The following is an 18349-nucleotide window of genomic DNA, read 5'->3' as shown; positions in this document are numbered from 1 at the left end:
GGCACATTGCTGTTCCACTCCTCTGCAATAAAAGAGAATGCAAATGTTCAAAACTTCTTAACCAACAATATAAATTTTAATTTCCTGTCTAGCAACATAGCTCTTGAGCAGCAGCTAAACAACATGGTTGCCAAGCAACACATAAGTATGGAATGAGTAGTAATTTTCGGTTAGTGCCTTAACATAAGTATTTAATTCAAATGTGACTCAGAGCTGAGGACCAGCTCCGCTTTTGTTTCATGAAGGATAATTCTAGCAATATTAGTTGAATAGAGGCTCCAGGTGATACCGAGAATTGGACAACACCTACAGTATTTTCTTTTGTCATCTCTCAGTGTTGGTATATTTGAGGAGCCATATATCACAGTGCTTGTGTGAATGACTTTGCCCCTGTTTGGCGAAGGATCATGTGTTACAATGAGCCAGACTGAACTGAAACAAAGGATCTGCAGTCTGGGCTGACAGGGCAATGTGTTATAGGAGAGCAGAGGTCTACAGAGCATGAGAACAGAGCAAAAAGGCAGAAATGTCAACGAGCAAAGAACACACACGCAACAAGAAGTGTAACCGGTGGGAATTAATCAGTTTGACTTGTTAATTTAGGAGGAGTCGCTTGAGTGTGTGTGTGTGTGTTTGTGTGTGCGTTTGAGAGTCTGTGTGTGAGTCCCTGTGTGTGTATGTGTTTGCTTTATGCTCCTAGTGCTTGGCTCCATATGTCATAGTGAACTGAGACGTACATGATCCAGGCAGACTGCAGCCCGTTATTGACACTGATTCAGCCTATTGAAAAAACATAGTTGTTGAGATAAATTTCCAAGGCGGCACACAGAGACCGAGGAGCACTGAGTTGGAGGTAATCTCCTGCTGGCTCCATAAAACGTAGTCAATTGACAGCAGGCCTTGTGGTAGCAGACAAATCGCCTGGCTTATAGCAATGTGCTGAAAGAGAATGCCAGCGCTGTGTATCCTTGCCAAGATGGATCTGCAGACGGCAAACTCCAGGCTGTCTGGGTGTGGCTCCCTTCCTCACAGCAAACACTGGATCACTGGAGAACGGTGGTGGCGGCTGAGCTGGACTTGACGTTGCCTTGTTTGTTTTCCTTCACTGCTTAATCGCACAGATGTTTATGGAGCCTCTCTTCCTCACCTGTTAGTTCAGATGAATGCCACTGTCTGGCTGTATTCACCCTCAGAGAAGAGTGCATTTGGGGTAGCGCTGGCTTAGAAGTCAGAGAAGCAGTCTTAGCAAATCTCTGCAAAATATTTTTCGGGAAATCAATTTGGCAACACTTTCCCCTCCCTGAGCAGCTGCTGTTGAAGTGCCCTTGAGCAAGGCATTGAATCCCCAGATTAACATGAACATGGATTTGATGTTTGTGCTATTTGTTTTTTTGTTTTTTTCTTAAAGACTGATACTGTTTTCAGTACTTTAAAAAAAAAATAATAACAAACTGCCTCTAGTCAATACATTGTGTTGCTATTCAATATCTCAAACAATAAAACTCTTTTTAATAAAACTGCAAGAGAGATACTGTAGCTACTCTACATGAGGTAGGCTGTTGCTGCAATAGTGCATACATGCTTAGTTTACTTTAAAGGTTAAAAATGTGAAGGTGTGTGTGTGTTTGTGTTTGTGTGGGTGTGTGTGCACCAGCCTGTTTTTATATACAGCGCATACCTGGGAAGCCTTTCAAGGTATGCGTTGGGTTATTCTTTTTTGTTGAGAGCTCATACAGATATACAGAGCCCCATAAATCCTGCTGCTGTGTGAAAATGCCAGTCAAAGTTCACGCCGCTCATGTTCATTTCATGGTTGAGTCTCCAACTCCATGAGCAAGGATGAGTGTGTATATTGATGATGTGTGAGCGTGCGTGTAAGCACCAGGGGCGGAAAAAAGAGAGCGAGATGAAGCACATTCAAACTCTCTCTATCCTTTCCACGTTGCTGCAAAAGTCATCCATCTTTCTGAACTTAACTGCTACCAATTTATGATTGTTTCATTACAGTCAGTGTTTTATCCTCGTTCCAACATGCAGCCTTCTCACATGGTCTGGTTAATGGAGAAGGTGATGGAGAAGGTGACTGGCCAATGCCATTACTGCAATGCTGCTTGACTCTGCTGTGTGGCGGATGTGACAGGAATACAAGACCTCTTTACCTTTGTGTCTTGCTGCTACTTTAGCCCTGCTGTCCTTGGAGCTGGTACTGGTTAGACGCTCTTCTCACAATGTAACATGTAACTCACACTTTAAAACTGCATTACTTTCAGTTATTAGCTTAATGAATGTCCTACATATATCAAATAAAACTCCTATCAGTACCAAAGCTTGTAAAACCTGCTTGGATAGGAGAAACATAAGCAATGAGTGCTGACGTACGTGTGTGTGTGTGTGTGTGTGTGTGTGTGTTTCATTTTCAATGTGACTTGACTTTGCAATTTGCCTGCTGACATTTTAAAGGAAATAGCATAGCATTTCATTCTCTAAAATGGCAGCAATGTTGCTTTTTTCCCCCCATGTGAAAAAATCGGAGGCTCAGTTTCTCAATAGAAAGAGCAATGAAAAGGTCAGCCTCGGCTGTACAGTTAAATGGATTTTGCAGCCAGTTAGGATTGCGGTGGAGTTGTTAATATACTGCTCTGATTGGCAGATTAACCCTCTCTCTCAGACTCATATACACTTTATAAACTTTGGCCTCAGAGAGTGTTTGAACAGTTTCCAAGCTAGCGTGTGCTGCCTTATAATTGTCAAAGTAGCTGGCATACTTTGTCGATTTTATTCCCAAAATACTCATAAGATCAGCTATCTCATGAAAAAAAACGGATGTATTTTCTACACCTCATAGAAGCAGTGGTGCAAGGTGAACTTTGAAGTACTGATTCCTGTAAGCCTCCCTTTGTATTTTCTCAATCCATGATTCCTCCAGATAAGGATTACAGAGTGATAAAGAGGGAAGTAGATGACATAACCTGCCTCTCTCAACACTTCACACTTGTAAATACCCTTAAAGTTGATAAAGCTGTTACGGCGCAGCTTGAATTTTAATTAAGGGAGGCTAAAGTTAAATAAAGTTGATTCTTCCTTGTTGGCTTCCATAGGTTTTTGAGATTAGTGCCATATTTGTCCACATTTGGGATTCAACAGCGAATACTCTGCATGTACTATGGAGGTCACTGGTGGTCAGGGGTAAAATAAGATAAGAGTCATATTCAGTCATATATTGCAACGGCTGCACTGTCCTGAGAGGTGATGCTGTCATTAGCTTGTCTTTATTCGCAGGTTAAACCTTCCCCTGTCACTCTCCCATGAACCGACTCCCATTAATAGTTGCGTCCTTTATGTATCCCCTCTTGTTACTGCAGCTCCGTTTTATGATGTCACTCTCCCGCTGAAGAGCTCTGGGCTGTTTTATTCCCTTCGTATGTGTGGGGCACTTAAACTTAAACCTCTCTGTTTACGAGTCCCAATCTGCCTCTCCATTCTCGGTGTTTGCTGCTCAGTATCAATTCAGTGTTGTCTATAAAAGCCCGGCCATCCTCGGTTTCTCCGGGAACTCGCTGTCAGGTCTCATTGTGCAGAGGCTTGGCTAAGTGCTGCCCATGGTGTGTGTGTGTGAGTGTGTGCATGTGTGTTAATGCATTTGAGGGTATTATTCTTTTTCCCTTAGCTGCATTTTCCATTGCACCTCCTAAGTTGTAAATGATGGTGTGTGCACTGAAGGACTCGCATCCCTGTCCAGCAGGTGTTGACTGGCTTCATCATCACCTGGCTCCCACCACTGTCACCCAACTGGATGTTCTTAATCGGCCCATACATTGTCATCTTTATCTTTTTTTAGCCCTGCATTCAATACGCGTTTTGTTGCAACATGTTAGTGCCTTTTCTACAATTACCCATCATTAATGTGTTGTGTTTTAGATACACGAATGCTACTGAAGTTTCCATGCCATGGGCTGTTTGGCAGCGTTTACCCCCTGTTGCTCCCGCACAGAAGCGTTTAAATCATCGCAGCAGATAGTAGCTGTTGTTTACCACTCTAAATTTATGCATCAAACAAAACATTGCTGGAATGCCTTTAAACGTGTCTGTGCAACACGGAAATCCTTCCCTTCCTCAGATACCCAGCGAAAAGGAGGGAAGCTCTTAGGGAGCACACCTGTGCCTGTGGCCTTGGTGGATTCCTGCCTAATTTTACTGTTTGGAGCAGGAATGGATGGTACTGGTGGTGTGAGCACTCAGTGGTTTGAGTCACACTGACCCTTGGCTATGTCCAGCTCACCTCCCCCCTCTCCAGGAACTCAGCAGCTAATAAGAGCTGTACTTTACAAAGCCAGGGTCACTCCCTAATGTCCACTGCAAGTCCAGACAGCCGGCGGGCCGTAAAACTATTATGTGTTCAAACTTAAATGTGTGGTTTTATTTACACACAACGTTTTACTGGTTGTGTGAGCTTCAATTTGACATTCAAGCACAGTGCTCGTTTCCAAGGGAGGTCTTTTAGTCATACTGAGCAATGCTGAACTTTGGCTCGAGTTCATGAGCTGCTCAGAAAGATAATTTGCATGATCATCATTGTGTGTTTTTCAACATCTACCTTTTCATTTTTCCACCCACTGGCATACATTAGTTTGATTCTAAATTGTAAATGCATCTTCAAGTATCTTCACTCCTCTGACTTTTTTTCTTTTTCATGTACTGTTGTTGACCTTTCCACTGGTCCTGGTTCAGAAACGAATGCGTTTATCTGCACATTTATTCACTTTTTCTTACTTTATCCATTAACAGCGTATATTTAGCTCTGTGCCATGGATCTCACATCTTTTTTGAGATGTCCTCAGCCCCCTCAGCTTTCTGCCCATGCACTGACCCCTCCTCTACCCCTCGTCCCACGCTCGGCCCTTAAGTTTTCATCTCCTTATGAGCGAAAAGCTGTTTTTGCCCCGGCATCCGATGGTGGGGTCAAACCGGGGCACACTTGAACTCCTACAACAGGAGTCAGTGGAGACCACATCCGAACTTGATTTGACCTGTCTGACGATACCTAATCTGTCTCCATGTGTTTCGTTCTTTCTTTTTCACGCGCACACACAAACACGCACATTGAGCACTTCACTTTATGTTGACTTTCTGAGTGAGATAAATGTCTAATTGCTGAAGTAGTAAAAGGGGAGGACGGTTCCCATACAAGAAAGCTGTTCAGAGGGCTATTCCTAGTGAAATGTTAGGCTGTAAAAGGCCCTACAGTAACCACTGAAAGTCACGGTGAGGCTGTGGGGATGGAGGGGTTTGGGCTCCTGGGGCAAGTGAACAATGCTTAATTAGCTCATAAACAAAGGGGAGGGGGGGATCAGAGTGGGCAGTCAAGGGTCCCGTCCCTTTGAGCCCCTCACTGCCAACAAAGACTCTCTAATGGCCCCGTCACTCCACTTGTTGTGTCTCACTGCGAGGTGCTTCCTGACAACATAAAAGGCCCCACATTCCAAAAAGAGGCCCGGACAAGAGACGGTGCCCGTCCACACCTCCCTTGGCCTTCAAAGCAGCCCTCCTCCTCCCCCTCCCCCGCCACCCGCACCACTCCCCGCCCCACCCTTCCTGTCCCCACTAGATATTGACATTGCTCCTCCGCTCACCCCCTCAGTGTGTGTTTGGGTCCCCGTGGTGACCACCGTAGCTTTCATCTCTCTGCCTTTCAAGCCCTGCGTCCGTGACTTTGGAGGTCTGTTTTACTGCGCTCCTTTGTTCGCGTGACGTTGATCTGGCACGGCGCTGGGAGCTTGTCAGGAAGTGCTGGACACGCAGAAGACTGTTTGTGCTGGTCTCTGGAAACTCGTGGCTTGAAGACAGGTGGAAGGTGTGTGTGTATGTGTGTGTGTGTGTGTGTGTGTGTGTGTGTGTGTGTTGGGGGGGGGTATCTGTGCCCATGCATCAGAGGGAACTGATGACCATGTTTATATTTGAGAATAGCTTTGATTTGAATTAATGTGCATACTATTGTGTTTTTTTTGTGTGTGTGTGCGTGCGCATGTGTGTGTATTCAGCCATGATCCCCTCCAAAGAAAACACAGCCTTACAGCCACCTGAGGACAAGCCTGGCATCAGGTCGGAGGCAATCTCTGCTTGTTTATAAGAATGTTATCATCGCCTGTTTCCTGTCAAAACAGGAAATGACAGGGGTGAAAACGGAGGCTAGGAAAGTGCTGCCTTGATGTGTGTTGGCTGGAGGTCCAGCCCTCCGTGACAGTGACCCTCCTAGCCAGGAAAAACAGACCCACTAAGGGCGTAACCCACAGCAGGATACTTCACGGTGTTATTTTTGTCACTTTCACAAAGCGCAGCGAGGGATGCTTTTCCCAGCTGTTGACACAGGTCTGGGTCATTCTTTCTCCAAAACAGAGAAGCCAAAGGAGAGCGAGAGAGCTCCCATCTGGCTGTGTCCTCTTGGCTGGCAGCCTCATGTAATTGTAGTCACTGTTTAGGAAAGGAAATCTTTTTTGACATTTCGTTAATCATTAAAGTGAGACACTCCTTACACTTGCTTTTTTTCGGGCGATCCCTAGACCTCCAATCACAATACCCTTTCCGGCATGTAGGAATCGTCCATTCTTCACACATATTTGTTGGTTCTTTTGGCAACAGGATGCCATAGCCCCTATTCACACACAGTAGACCTGGTGGATGTTCTTTTATGAGGCTGTCACATAAATGAGTGTGTATACATTCCAGACAGCGGAGTCAGCTATCAGTGTGGTACAGGCAGCGGATTATGGCTGATGGCATGGCAGGTAAAATCCCCGGTGTCTGCTGTGATATGGCTAAATGAAAAGGCACGGACAGGCGCACAACACAAACAGCTGATTAGGGAGTGTGCTAATTATTGACTGGTGAAAAATGATAACCATCTCCTGCTCAGCTTGGCTTTAGGAGTCACTCTGTAAAACTGAGAGTTGCTTCTGTGGAATGCCAAGAGTTAGGGGGGCAGAGTGTGGCTTGACTCTTTATGAGCTCTTTTTTTTTTTTTTTTTTTTTTTTTTTAAAAAAAAGGCTGCTTGCACAAGAATGCCATTGTTAGATGGACCAGATTGCACCAAGCAGGCTTTTGTAGTTCCAGCTTGCATGCACGGTATTTGCCAGTTTAGGCCAGTTGACCACAAAGTTTATTTATTTTACATGAGGAGCAATAGGCCGCTAGCGCTGCATGAGATTGAATTTTTGTCACTGATGAGTGAGAGAACATGAGATCAGACATGTAAACGCCACTGATAGTTCCATCACCACGTAGTGTCTGGGCCGGTAGCAGCGTCCTGCTTCTTTCTCTGTGACCCAGATTAAGATATGGCGTGCGTTTGCCTGACAGGGGTCGATGTCATCAGCTGGGAGGTCGGAGTTCATTTGTCTTCCTGACAGACCTTCAGGTGGTGTTGTGGTGCTCTGGCAGAAGGCCACACTGGTGCTGACCTCCATGAGTCGCACAATTAGTTACCCTTTGACCCAGCCCAGTCCCACAATCAAACCCCAAGCACGAACAGGGCATGCTTCTGCATCTTCAGACCCAATTTACATTTGTGTGTATGCGTGTGTGTCTGTGTGTGTGTGTGTGAAGTCATTACCAAACTCATTTTTATGTTTGCAGGCCCAAGAGGCATTGATGTAGTAGGTGATTCAGGCTGACATGATGTAATAGCTCTGACGTCCTGCTTCCCATCTCAGCATACTGCATTAAAATTAGCAGAACAAAGCGATGGGCACTGGAATGCATGAGCAGCTACACCCCTTACATTATGCTTTATCTGGCCACACTCCATTCTCCTTGACTCATAAATATATAAAAGGTCTATTACTCTGCATCAGTGTGAATAGAGGCTGCTGTAAACTGCAGAGCTTTTCTCCCTCGTTGAGTGACTGTTGTTATTTCACCGCTCCGTTACTCATGCTCTCAAGTGCAGTAAAAGACAGCGCTCGGGCGTTATGCAGACAGACAGACTCAGACGAATGCCATCGTACCCTTGAGCAAAAAGTGTAAATCTTATTGCAGGCCCACGCTTTCTATTTTCACTCTGTCTGACATGTTCCATTCCCCCGCTGTAGTGGTGAGGCCGTGCGCTTGCAGTTCAGCTGTGAACCTGCAGCCCTCGCCTGCTTCTCCCAGGACTGTGTACATTTCACCATTGAGCTGTGTCCCCCACTTCTCCCTGAGCTCTGCTGTATTGTGACATTTCATATGAGCAGGCAGAAAGCCCTTGACGGAAAAGAACAGCCAATTCTCAACAAGAACTCACCAGAACTGCCAGCAAGTCCGAGGCTATCTGTCCACATTGTGATGAGCAATGACAGTCGCCATCTCCTTGTCCGCCTGTGTTTGCGTCCCTGACATGTGGTTGGCTGTGCAGAGAGAATGCCAGACCGACAGTTTTGCACATTTTCCTTTTCTCTCTTTAGAGAACATGATTTCATAAAACTCCCAGTACATGTACAGGCTTGCTCAAGCAGCTAGAGTTCTCACTCAAGCCTTAACAAATTGATCACTTTCTCCTGTGTCTGTCTGAATGCTCTGTTAGTTGATTATGCCCTTGCAAGTCAAAGGATAGGCTCCATATTTTTAAGCCAAGGTTGTGTTAAAATGTTCATACCCATCATTTATTCATTTGTACATGGTACAAACTCACTGCTAAGAAACTTACGCTCTCTGTAGCAACCTTTGCAGCTGCTCACTAGCCTTCAGCACAATCCAGCAGCCAAAAAACCCTCTACAGACATCTGTTTTGAAAATGGGAAACTCACAACATTGTGAAATACGTTTTTAAAGGCTCTATTCAAAAAAATGGATGTAAATTGTGCTCTGAAGCAAATTTCACTTAGCATCTACAATAATCCATCGCCTTGTAAACACCCACACATTCTGCTGTAGTTAATACTGCCTTCATGGGAACTTGCAATATCCGTCTTGTAGATTTCCAACCTGTCACAATGTGGTGTTTACTATCTCAACTAAAGAAACTTAGAATTTTCCTCCAAAGAAAAGCGCATCCATTTTTCGTTAGCCGAGTTAACAGAAGAGCAGTGGATGTATCATAAATGCTTAATAGAACCCAATAGTAAACCTTTTCTTGCAACCTTTTTTTTGGCTGTACAATTCCTACACATATTTCACTATGCTGTGAATTTCCCATAGTCACAAAGTTTTTTTGAGAGTGAAAATAAGCGCCCTGTTGGATTGTGTTAAAGGCTGACCAGAAGCTGCAGCAGACTAGTACGTTTCTTGTCACTAAAGCCAATAGTGAGGTTGTGTGATGTTGATTATAAATGACGAATATCAACATTTTAATACGGCGTGGGTTGAAAAATACCAAACCTATCCTGTGCTGTAAGTACCTAAACAGGTCTTTGTTTCACCTAAATTCATTATAACATAATAAGAGTTTGTAAGATTGGAATTTTAGAGCAGTATTTATTTTTCACACATATTAATGAATTGTCAAAGTGAAATGTGAGTTCTATTTAGCAGAAGAAAACACTGTCCTTCTTTTCCTCTAAAACCCAGCCCCCAGTCACTAACAACTCATTTAAATTTTAAGAGAAATGATGAAGTAGCTTTATGCTGTGGGCCACAAGGCCACTTGCACTATGTGCCATTGTTCCTGGAAGACAAAAAATGTGCATGTGCATGTGAACCATTCTTGATAAGCAGTGCATCTTCTAGGCAACTGAATGAAAATTCTTCAGAGTCAGTAAGTGGATTAGTGCGTGCTATTCTCTCCCTAGATAGTTCAGCCTGCATCCTTATCTTACTGAGATTCAATTGAATGTGTCTAGACATCTCAATTAGCAAGAAAAAAACGACGACCAAATACTGGTTAGTGCTTATCACACTGTGTTTTCCTATCAATACTCTCACCAGTATTCAATGCCTAGTTCGCGTAAACCGACAACAATTTTCCATTAATACTTCCCTCACTGGCTGAAAGCCCTCGCCTGATGTTTAAATTTCTATTAGTAGCGATAATTGTGCTCTGTGAGAAGTCTTTGGCATGGTAATGACATCTTTCATGATGAATTAGTATTCCCCCTCTCTCTGCCATACCTAGGCTGTTGCACCAGGCTTATTCTGCCTCTTGCAACTCTGCTGTTCCATTGTTCTGCTGACACACAGCAGCTTTGTGCGACACAAAGCATGTCACTCTCGGAGATAATGCACTGCAGGCTGGGAGTGGATGGGACAGGAAGGCTCAGCACAGCTCACCTTGGCTCAGGGTTTTTGTGCGCCGCTTTATGTGCAGAGCGAAGGTGCCAAAATGGGAGACTTTAACCTTTTATTGTACGGCACCGCTGAACCAATTTATGCTGTAATCTCGGCAGTGTTATGACCCTAATCAGTTTGCAGGGTGCCCAGATATCCAAGCTGGCACATGGGCAGTTAAATGAAAATTGAGATATCTGTCAAATCCCAAAAATGCCACGCTCAACAATAAGCGTGCCTCATTATGTGGCTCCTCTCCACAGACCAAATCTGTAGTCACTCAGTGTGGAGAGAGAGTGGGGGGCTGAAACTCCAGGAATAACAGAAAAGTTGAATATTTATCCACATGGCAGTGTGCCAGCATAATTACCGAACCGTCCATTCCAAGGGGAAAGTGGAGAGAATAATTTTAGTAGGATACTCAACATTTCACCTTGCCTTCGCTTGCATGTAGCTTTGTTTCCGACAGCTGGGAGTTTGTAGAAATGCACATTTTTCACACAAAACGCTACAACTCGGATGAATTAATAAATATTATTGTAATAACCACGAGGAAAATGGTTGCTGGATATTTTCAGCTTATTTGCACCCTAGCTGCATTGTTTAATCTGAAAACATGATTAAATGTTGATTGAAACATGATTAATTCTCATCATGATGTGTAGACAGATTTTCCCATTATGGGCTAGATCTTCAGAGGCTATGAAGATACCTTATGCAATTAACTCTGTTTGAGCATGAGTAACTCCCTTTGCATTTTTATTCAATAATTAACCATTTGTGTGCACACTTGTGTACGCCGACTGTTCACCGCTGCCACAGTTTGACATTCGTGTGTCTGCAAAAAGCGCTGGGATAGACTTTACTTGCTGTAAGTTTCAGCAGTTTGTTTTCTCACTAAATAAACCGCAGGGAACCGGGAGTGCACTGTTGCTCAGTCAAGAAGCAAATCCTCCTTTTGAACAAACTTCAGTGAATGCGGCTCTAATGGTAGGACGTTTGAAACAGAAGAGAAGCAGGTGGCTGTCATCACTCCATATAGACTGAATAGGGAAATGAAGTGCTGGTGAAGTACTGATTTGGGCTGTTGGAAGGAACATAACTATTGTATCAGCATCCTCCTCTCTGCAGTGAGTGTTTAAGAGGGGCCCTCTTGGACAAAAATAGATCTCTCAAAAAGCGGCAGTGGATGGCTTGGAACACTGAATACAGTTTGAATCAGTGCACACCCTGCACAGTAATGAGGACTTTAAATTTTCGGGAGGAGTTGAAGCCAGTTGGATATCTTGAAATCAGCTGCATTCTTTATCTTTCCTTTCAGCTCTCCAATGCAAGTGGACATTTTTTTTTTTTTTTTTTTTGTAAATTGCGCTTTCTTGTGTAAAAAACTGTACATTCAAGGACAAAAAGGAGGAAGACAGAATTCTATGTAAGCCTTGGTGGTATGAACAAAATAAAATGCATCAAATCATATCTTTGGTTCAATACCCTACATTGATATTGTGGCAATATTGTAGGGATGACTGTTGTTTTGATAAACAGTCATCAGTAATGTGGATATGATCAAGATCAAGCAGATCAAGCATAATATAACTGCTAGCTCTCTAATAAGTTCAGAAAATTGCATCCTTTTACTTTAAAGCTGCCTTGAAAACCAGGAAACCAGACAACCAGACTTTCCATATCACAGTATGATATCCAAAATCCTACATGGTATCTAGCTTTCTATCAAAATATCAATATAATATCAACATGAAGCCCATATCTGCTCCTGTTCCTCTCGGCTTTTCAGTAGCTGTTTGCCAGAATGTGCCAGAGGATTTTTACCCTCCCCCCTGCTCCCCACCTCACGTCCTCCCTTCTGTCCTCCCTTTCACCTGTGGAGCACCTGGCTCCTGCCTTTCTAAGCATGCCTGTTGAATTTTTAATTATTTACTCATTTTGGTTTGTTGCAGCCGCCAAGCCTGGTCGGCAAAATGATAACTACCTTGAGAATTTCCAGGAGCCAACAATCAGCCATACTAATTAGATGTGCACAGTTGTTGCTGCAAATATACATAAACACAATCGACTGGCGTCCCAGGTGAGGACAAGATGGTGAGCCGCCCTGCTGCTGCCTGACTTCCTCTGGAGCTGCTCTGGGCAGGCGAGTGGAAAATTTCTGTAGAGACAAAAACAAAAAAAAAACAAAAAAAACACTCTACTACTTTATCTAGCGATGCAGCTGAGCATTATCGACATGGATTTGCCTTACTAATGAGAAAACTTGGGAGAAACAGTTTGTTTTGCTCTGTGTGCAACACTGTCTCCATAACCATGTGTCTGTAGAGCAGCTCTGAGCGTTGTTTCATCTTTGTGAAGCGTTTCTTACTGGGGTGAAGTGGTGATCACTCACCACTAGATGTCTAATGAAGACGTTTCCCCGGCAGCTGGTGAAGTCCCTCACTGTCCCAGCCTGGACCCTCTGGCTCTGTCCGGCTGATGACAGCTTGACAGAATTGGGGCTGCAGCAGAGAAGGCTGCATTTGGTCGGGGGTGGGAGTGAGAGACAAAAAGGGGGGAGAAGAAGAATGAAGTCTGTCCAAACAGTCTGAAAGGGGCTTGTTTTCTTTATGTGCGTGAGTGAACAGGAAAAGGTAATTAACTGGCCAAGTGGCGAAAGGCTGGAGTGATGGATGGGTGTGGTGTAAAGAGGCAAACAGACACACAAGGCGCTTGTGCACATACACACGTATACACACACACACACACATATACAGACGCATGTGCTTCTCATCCATTTTTCTCTCTTATGTAAGCCGTGGTTTACTGTTCTTTTTATGTAATTGCATTGTTTTATCAAAGAGTTGCTGTCACTCCCCTTTGTTCTCCCCTCGGTGAGAGGAATGACAAACGCTCACATTCTGACATATTCATCAACCGTAAGTGATGATGACACATTGTAATATGAGGTTATTAAAAGGTTGTGCAGTAATTTGGCAAAGATTCATGAGTGATTACATTCAAGTCTATCTATGTTTAACCTGGGGTCAGAATCTATGGCACTGTCTTTTTTTTTTTTTTGATAGACAGCAACATCTGTTTCTATGGATGACTGGAGAGACTGTCAGCTGCGTGTCAGTGTAGAAAGACCGCTGCATTTCCTGTGCAAGCAAGCCAAAAACAGTTGGACGTCACCCCATATCAAGATATTAGAAAACAGTGACAACCGAATTTTCATTTAAATGCTGACTGTGGACTGTGCTGGCAGATTCACTGGAGCCTTTGACTGTGTCTCACTAACATTTTGGACAGGTGGTGCTATCATGTGTTGGAAGTATCACTTCGGGGGAAAACCTATTTGCATTTTCTCTCAGCAGTTCACAGTCAGTCCAAAGGAGTAAGGGACAGTGCTAAGTCACACAGGGCATTGTAGACTTACATCTGTCCCGGTAAGCTTCTCGTGCACAGATGCTTGATGCAGCAAGACTCGACTTTTCATTTAATGGAATACTGACGCAAAACACTGATGCACTAAATTAAGGTAATCCTCTATTTGATGAGTCGTGTTATTGATTTGATTCACCAGTGACTGGTCTTCAAAAAAGAGCAAAATTGGCTACTAGCTTATCTCACAGGAGAAGTCATATTAAAAATTATTTTTGCAAAGTCAGAGTTGGGAAGGCAGTATTGTTTTGCACATAAGTGCTTTTGAATATATTTTTTGATTACTCTCACAGTAGGGAAAATCAATGTACGTTAGACAAAAGATGCATTTCACATTAGAGATAGGCATCCAGTATTGTTTGATGGAATATAACTGTGTCCCAGTAAGAAACACAAGAAATGTTAGAAAAATTTGTTTAGTTTCTAGCACAGCAATGGTGAATGAGTGAAGTCATTATTATTATTTTTTTTAATAAGACAGCACTATCAAGTAGATTTATACAGTGCAGGTCTGTTGCTGCTTTGTTTTGAGAAAAGTCTTTGCAGATTTGTTTAATCCTGTCAAGTCAGCAGGTGGGGGTAAAACATCTGTTAGATGTGATTCGGTGGGCGGTCCCATTTTGTTTTCTACCAGAGGAGTTCCCACAAAGTTAAATAGCATGCTAGTGTGACATCCTGAGTCATTGTCTTCTTTGCCTCCGAGCAGGCAGTGGTTAAACTTAATGGCCTGTGTCCTGGATCTACTGCTGGTGTCGCAGCACTAAAAGCCCCTACCTGATATCTAATCAGATCTATGAGTCAGAGTGCTGAGGCTGTCCAGCCCTCCGCTCCTGCAGGGGCTCGGAGTTGAGCTGACTGCCCTGGCTTGGAGGGAGGAGGAGGGCAGGAGTGGAGGTGGTGGGGATAGTTGAGAAGGAGCAGGGGGGCAGAGAGGGATTATACCACTGGATGTGTTCCTTTTATCCTGGGAATGTAATCTGCCTTAATGCCCTGCGCTCACCCGGGGCAAGGCCAGCAGCTGTGCTCGTTTTTCTCTGGGCCGCCTGTCAGATTGAGCCGGGCTACCTGTGGGAACGCAGGCCTGCTGGAAGCTCTCGTCTTCACCCCGGGACCTGGACTGGGCTCCTGTGGTTTATTGCAGGCCAATCCCTTTAAGATTGTGTGTGGGTAGGGCCAGCAGTGTCACAGGCCAAGTAAACAGAGATGGCTCAGCCTCATCCTTACTTGGAAACAAGGGAAAGGGAAAGCCAAGGACCGTGAGTTGAAAGGGAAACAGTTTTGGCAGCTGTTGTGTGGTCTCGATTTTACAAGAAATGCAGTCATAGGAAGTACTTAGGTATTGTAATGTGTTAACTGCATTGGTGTTGCTGAGAACAGAGTTTAGTGAGGACAGACATAAAACAGCATGGTGGTTGACTCATAGTGGAGAAATGTTTCCCTGCTGGTACAATAACACCTGAAAAACCTCGAAAGGGAAGGAAGGGAAGGAAGACTGCCTGAGCAACTTAATGTTAAAGCCAAAGGAGTTAAACTCGCTCACGTTTCCATTCACTTCACACTCGGAACTAAAGTGCAGTGAAGGTGACTGCTCTGTCTCATTGGCAATCACTAACTAAAGCCTCACAACCATAATACCAATTCTGGGCTAATTCTGGGCTTGGGTTGTTGAAATTCCACTTATGAGAAAATAAATCACACTTATCAGGATGCCACAGCTCTGAAAAAAACAGTGCAGAGATGTGCTGACAAGCTGCAGACTGTGTTAGAACTTTTCAATCTATTTTCCATCGTGGATGCACATTGAAAGAAATTTCCTTAATTTCCCTTTCTGCCATTGGTGCAGTAGGTCATAGGGAGCTTTTATGCCTGGGAAATGTCTGTTCAGCTCAACTGGAATAGAAAATATGGTTTCCCAGAGTATTTTACTTTCAATGGAGCGTGCCTAAAAATCTCTACGGCTAGCGAGGGAGCCTCATGCATTTCAAATCACTATGACCTCCTCTTGATTTAAGTCAGCTTGCTATAGCTGGCCTGGTGCTCCATAGCTGAGTTTCATCAAATACTGAATGCAGATGGAACAGTCAGATGGAAGTTTCCCCGTGCCTGGTTGGAGAGAAGGTATACCGACGATCTGGAGTAAATGAGGTGTGATTTGAGAAAAAAATCCTATGTGTGACTTTGCCTGGTTCTGTTTGCACCCCGAGGAATCATGGGAAAGAATCATGCACATCTTTCTCCCTGTCCCCTCATCCATAAGTGGTTATGGCTGAGCTTGTTTCCATCAGCCTCGGGGCATGGGCTGTCTGTGATGACATTCTCCATCAACCCAGGTAGACAATCAGACAGTTAGTCTGCTTGCTCTCACTCTCTCTCGCTCTGCTGCTGCTGCTGCTCTGGTTTTCATCATGCTTAGTGCGCGGGACACAGACAAACTTGTGTCTCTAAGGGCTGCGATGGGCTCATTCCACAGGCAGTGCTTTCTTTGACTAGCGTGCCGGGCACACCTCCTTTCCATAATAAGGCCATAGCATCTGACTACATTTGTCCCCAGAGTTTAATAAAGATCAGCGCTGACAGGCAGTAAACCAACAGAACCACCCGCAAGCCTCTTGGCCAGGGCCACAACCCTGCCTCCCCCCACCCTGTCCCTGTCTCTGTCTCTCTCTTTCCTTCCCTCTCTCTATCAGATAGAGTCTCTTCATTCGTGGAGCTTGTGCTGACAACCAAAGTCATCTTCCACTTGTAGAAAACAATAGTTGAAGAGCTGGAGCACTGAAATCATGCCACATCTCTCTCTCTCTCTGCAGACAGGAATGCTTTGAACATTTGGATTGTGTTGATTCCGTGCATTGCTTACATCTCTGAAACAGGGCTTCTCTTTACACCCACTTGCACCTGTCAGTAATAGATCTTATGGATAATAAAAGAAACAATATGGCTGCAGGGGCTGGGAGCACCCATGCTTCATGCTGTATGCTTCATGTTTTCCAGTTTATGCTTTGCACTGCCTCTCGAGGAATTAGTTTGTGTGATGAGGTTGTGCAGAAATATGATAATAAAAACATTTTCACCGCACAGCTACGTGATGGGTTTTTCAGTTGGTTGGACTGGATTAAATTCCTTCATTCAAACCTGCTTCCTCTGACAGATCTGTGAAATAATACAATCTATCCAGGGCAATTTAGAAGTCTTTTTCTCTACGCCTCATGTGGAGAGATGGATTGTCTGGCCTTCGCTCTCATCCCACGCACATCATTCTCTTCCATATCTCTATCATCAGCATCCTCATCATCAGCATCATCAGCATCATCATCCTCACAGGCCTGGTGGCCCTGACCCTTTGTTCACTCCGCTGGGCGTAAAGCTTACAGACAGCTTTACAGAAGAAGCCCGCTCTCTAACCTCCAGAATCCTAACTGAATAGCAGATGGGCTCAGCTTTGTGTGTCTTTTTATTAGCTCCCCTAAATCAACACCTAACAATGCATGGAGAAAGAGAGGGGAATTGATTTCTTCCATCTAGAAGTGCCCTGAGGTGGGTTAGGGTTGGTCCGAGGGTAAAGGGTGAGGGATGATGGAAGGGTGGAGTCGACTGCATATGACTCCACTTCAATTTCCTGTCTTAGACCCGAGTCCGCGAAGCCAGATCTGACCGTGAAATGGTAGCCAGTGGTATTTTCTTTTAGTTGTTTCTCATATGTCTCTTCCAATTTGTCACAGAGTTATTCAAAATAGGAACTGCCCTCTATTAAATTTGCATAAATGGCATACATTTGCTGCCAATGCAGAGGAGTGGAGTATCACTCACGTGTGCTGGTATCATGATATCATGATAATATTCCAAAGCTCTGTGACAGTGCTCTTGTAAGCCTCTTACACTCAAATACGTGCTTGTTGGGATGAATCTCGTCCAACATACACACACCCACACACACACATGCGCTGGATAATTGATGCATCTACCATTAGCCAGTCCTCAGCTCACCATAGTTACACACTCCAGTAAGAGTTATGGGATTTTCTACAGCCTGAGTGCATTTCTTAGTTTTGCTTGCATCCTCTCCATGCCTGCCTAATCATGAAGCTAGCAGCCTGTGTGGTAAATCGTTAACCGGAACCACTCGCAAGGAAATTGGATTCATTTAATGTCAAGGCGAGTGAGTGTCCAGTCACACTCACTTGCCTGATTGTTCTCTGTATGTTACAGCACAGCCATTTGTAAAGAAAGTGATAATATAGGCATATATACATAGCTCTGAGTCGGTAAAGTACAGTTCATGAGTATAATTCAGTTTTTCTGTCTTTTTGATCAGGGAAATGTGCAGACGATCTTTCAGCTGAGAGAAAGTGGCCATGATTTTCTGTAAGGTTCTGCAAAAAGTTCAATGATCATAACCATTAAATACTGTTAGTGCTGGATGAGAAAGGTCAGTTAAAAGTCTCTGTATTGAGCCGCCTTCATAGCGAGGAGATTTAGAGTCCCTCTGCCTGCCTCTGTGGGTTCTAAGTCTATTGGGCTAGCTGCATTAAGTGGCACAGCATTAAGGCAGTGAATTGTTGTTTCCCCACTGCTTCACTCCTCCTGATCACCTCCGAGCTTCCATGGAGCAAAGGCCTCATAAACATTTATGTATGGGCTGTGGGCTCCTGTGTTAGGCCGCGACTCCATTGGGCAGCAGCCTAGTGCCTC

At 44.2% G+C, this 18349-nt stretch overlaps 2 protein-coding genes across 2 annotated transcripts in view; both read left to right on the top strand.

Annotated features, from left to right (window-relative positions):
- The window catches only part of LOC115354312 (inositol-tetrakisphosphate 1-kinase-like), a 578973-nt gene that overhangs the window by 171636 nt on the left and 388988 nt on the right, over positions 1–18349 (top strand). The gene's annotated exons all lie outside the window — the stretch shown is intronic.
- kif26ab (kinesin family member 26Ab) overlaps positions 1–18349 on the top strand; it is a 71095-nt gene that overhangs the window by 7267 nt on the left and 45479 nt on the right. The gene's annotated exons all lie outside the window — the stretch shown is intronic.

This window comes from Myripristis murdjan, chromosome 22, assembly GCF_902150065.1.
Source record: "Myripristis murdjan chromosome 22, fMyrMur1.1, whole genome shotgun sequence".
In the NCBI taxonomy this organism is placed as follows: domain Eukaryota; kingdom Metazoa; phylum Chordata; class Actinopteri; order Holocentriformes; family Holocentridae; genus Myripristis; species Myripristis murdjan.
Note: the sequence above shows the minus strand (reverse complement) of the source record. Positions and strands in the feature narration are given on the sequence as shown.